Consider the following 3,816-nt stretch of genomic DNA (forward strand, 5'->3'; position numbering starts at 1 on the left):
GGATCATTGCCTTGCTCATCTTTTACATATAACTGTATGGCTTGACATTGTCATGGTTCCTAGCTCATGTCCTTTCCCTTTCTTGATTAGTTAGTCCTTGAGATTCTGCTTAGAGATGATTTAAATGTATAGGTTGATATGCAAATATTATCCACTTTTTTTTTTTTTTTAACAGTCCAGGTTCTTCTTGTCTCAAACAAAGAGTTAGACTAAACAATCCAGAAATGGTGCCAAATGTTTATTTGAAAACGAGGGGTGAAAGGGTAGGGAAAAGCCGGCTCTGGAGGGCAAATTCAGGCTGACCAGAGAGGAAAAGAGAGAAGCCGCAGGAACGTACACTCTGCGTCCGGCTACGTGACCCAGGGCCTTCAGCAGCTGGGCGCTCCGGCAGGCTGAGGGCCCAGAACCCGCCTGCCCCGCAGGCCCTGGGGCGCCTAGCCCGGCCTTTTCTGCACTTACTCTTTCTGAGCACACACTGGAGTTTCCCACATGGATGCCGGACACGTCCTGATGCAACTGTGCTGGAGGATACCGCAAGATGCGCTTGGGTTTTCTTGAGTTTTAAGCTTTTCCTGTCTTAATTTTGAATATGGTCAGCACACAAAGTTATAATCTCTATGACAAAAAGATCTTTGGGGTTCTCAGTGACGTTAATTTGTATAGGGGGCATCAAGACCCCAAAAGTTGAGAGCCATGGCCACGCACATTTAAGATCATTCTTAAGGTGACCACGAGAGGCAGTGTAGGAAATCTGAGGGTCAGTGCTACTCACCAAAGAGACTCTCCCGTCAGTTTTGCTGTCCTTTCAAATTGAAGCTGTCTCCTGCACAATGCAAAGATAATGCCTGTGATTTCATTTATTGATGGCCGCCTCTCAGAAATCAAAGCCCACACATACAGCACACGTCCTCATCCCTGCAGGGGCAACTCTGAGAAGCCCCATCCCTGGGAAAGCTACATGTGGCCTGGCTCTGTGGAAAAAGTGGGCAAAACCCTGTCTCCCACAAGAACCTGGTCTGCTTCCGAGCCCTCGGCTTGCAAAGCCAGGTCTCCTAGGAGAGCTTGGGTAGGAACTTAGTGCGGGGGTGGCAGGGCTGGAAAAGGGAGCGGCAGAGGCACGGGCTGTCTTGGGAGCCGATTTTGAGATAGGTATTTGCACGCTGCTGTGCTCTGGCCACACGAGCCTCCCAGGTGTCCCCCAAACGAGCCAAGAAAGTTCTCACTGAGGGTCTGGCCTGCACTTACTGTCTTCCTGGCCAGGCACGCCCTTCTCTCTCTAGACGAGGGGTTCTTCACATCCGTGCTGCTCTCATCTGGGGCTGGAAAGCTCCTTGTGGAATGGCCGTCTTGAGCATCACGACGGCCACAGCACCTCCAGCCGCTACCTACCGGAGGCGGGGAGCACCCGTGCCCACCCCCGCAGCTGTGGTACCTGGAAATGTCTCCAGGTGCGGAAATGCTTCAAGATGTACCCTGAGAGTGAAAGTGGCTCCCCGTTAAGAGCCACTGCCCTAGATACCTGCGCTACTTGCTCCCCGGCTTAATTTAGGTCAGCAGTCAAATGTTTCCTCTAGGGAAACTTTTTAAACTCAGTCTAAAACAGAAACTCCATCCTTCCCTGTCCCCTTTTCTGCTTTATTTTTCTTCACATTATTTATCACTAGCTAACACTATGCCAATGTATTTTTGTGTATCTACCTGTTTGTTCACTGCTGTAATCCCAGCACCTAGATAATTAGAAGATAATATGTAAGTATTTGCTGGAGAAGGAATAAGGTTCTCGGGCGCTTTGGAAAAATCAGCAGCGAGGTAGGAAGTTCTCCCAGGAGGGTGGTGGAGACACGTCCCAACAGACACGCCTCAGCCCAATTTAACTGGAAGATTTACACTAACTGTTGTAAGTAGCACTTGAAAGTTACCGAGAGTTTTCTCACAGTGGATACGCTTTACTCACCTTTGAAATGTTTCTCTGAGTGCACAGGTTATAATTTGAAATACATTTTCAAGCACTTCTATGAATAGCTTGCTTGTGCACCTAACCCTGTAGTCATCTTCTGCCAGGAAGAGTGCTCTCAACTGGTCCTAACACTGGCCTTTGTTTGCCATTCTGATAACAGAAAAGCAGCGGATTAAAGGTCTTTCCTTCATGTTCGTAAGTTTAAAATGTGTTTCTAAGAGCTTTGTTAGCATTACTGCACAAGCCGGTACCGACTCAGAAAGCAGCGCCCCACTCCAGGTACCACCAAGGCCGCTGCACCCCGAAGTTCCTAAGACACACTAGAGTCACTTTTAGGGCCGTGACCTTCTGGAGACAACTGTGCATCTTCAAGAGAAGTCGTAAGCGCCTGGCACACTGCACTTGGGGAGAAGTTCGCCACAGTCTCTGGACTGCTGGCAGATCCTCGTGTATGGTTTGAATAAAAGTCGTAACGCCTGGAGCTAGCCAGGTACTTGGCAAATTTCTACACCACCTCAGCTCCTGAGCGAGGCTTGAGAGAACTTCTGAACACATTAAATCAAACTTTAAAAAAGTGATTCCACTTTCATTTTCTCAGCTTTCATTGATGAAACCTATTTTCAAACATAGTACTTCCCCCTTTCTTAAAATAATAGACAATCTGGAATGCATGTGTGCACGCGCGCATGTGTGTGTGCACATGCACATGTGTGTGTAAGTGTTTTCATAGCAGATGCCCATCCTTGTGAGGCTGCCCATCAGCACAGCGTGGAGTGGGAGTAAGGTCACACAGCTAGGACCCTGAAAGCCACTTCCTCCTGCAGGTGCCTTGTGGCCAGGCAGGGCTAGAAGGCAAGGCCACCTGACTGTCTTTTATAAAATATGTTGCTGAATCAGGCTGAAAATTTCTTTTTCCTTAAAAAGTTATGTTGAATTTTTAAATATTTATTTATTTACTTATTTATTTTTATTTTGTGTATCTAGCACAGGGTCTCACTACACAGCTTGGACTTGTAATGATTCTCCTATTTTCAGCCTCCCCAGCACTGGGATTGCGCCACCACACCCAGACTCGGTGGCTGGCTCTGTGTGCCCCAGGGGCAGGGCTGGCGTGGCATGTGGAACCAGGGATCGAACTCTGGTTCCTCAGTTTGCCAAAGCAGGCGCTTAGTCCACTGAGCTATCTCACCAGCCCTTGAGTTTTTAAAAACCACCTTCTTTATTCTTGTTAGTCTTATGAACTTCCTAGGAGCCTCCCTACCTTGTCTGTGATTCTCACAGTCAGTACGTCTGGCAGCTCACACCAGCATCTATTTCCCGTTCCCGTTTAGATGCTGGGGGTGCACCCCTTATCACTAATCCAAGGGTTTTTCAAAATAAATTTCACAGTGCATATTTAAGGTACATAACAATGTTATGAAAAGTTTTCAATTAACAATAATCGCGCCTTAGATAAACCTCACTGGCTACGATACTGCCGCTGCGCAAAGCTATAACGATGTTATGAGACACACAGTAAAGCAGTACACAGAAGCGCACTGATCCACACATCTGCTTACCATCATTCACCCCTTGGGGCAGGAGCAGCTTCAATTTACTCACTGAGCCTCAAAAACACTGCACTATTAACTACAGTTCTCATGATGTACATTAGATCTTCACACTTGCTTATCACTTGTATTTGCCAATTTGTACAAAAATCAAGAATGAACAATGGTTGTGAGCCAGCCAGGGAGGGAGAAAGTAGGGGCATGTCCATTAAAGGATACAAAGTAGCCCAAGAGTATATGTGAGAAGAGACATAGAAGGTCTAACTCTATTCCTTCTTCAAACACAATCACCATGACCACCACCACCAC

The 3,816-nt window shown here is 47.1% G+C and overlaps 1 protein-coding gene and 1 non-coding gene across 2 annotated transcripts in view; both read right to left on the reverse strand.

The window, feature by feature from the left end:
- The window catches only part of Slc24a2 (solute carrier family 24 member 2), a 288,585-nt gene that overhangs the window by 208,893 nt on the left and 75,876 nt on the right, over positions 1-3,816 (reverse strand). The window lies entirely within an intron of this gene.
- LOC111816931 lies at positions 3,302-3,449 on the reverse strand. The gene has a single exon (XR_002821238.1). It is a non-coding gene; the product is annotated as a U4 spliceosomal RNA (small nuclear RNA).

The sequence above is a fragment of the Octodon degus genome, unplaced genomic scaffold, assembly GCF_000260255.1.
Source record: "Octodon degus isolate 3935 unplaced genomic scaffold, OctDeg1.0 scaffold00044, whole genome shotgun sequence".
Taxonomy (NCBI): Eukaryota; Metazoa; Chordata; class Mammalia; order Rodentia; family Octodontidae; genus Octodon; species Octodon degus.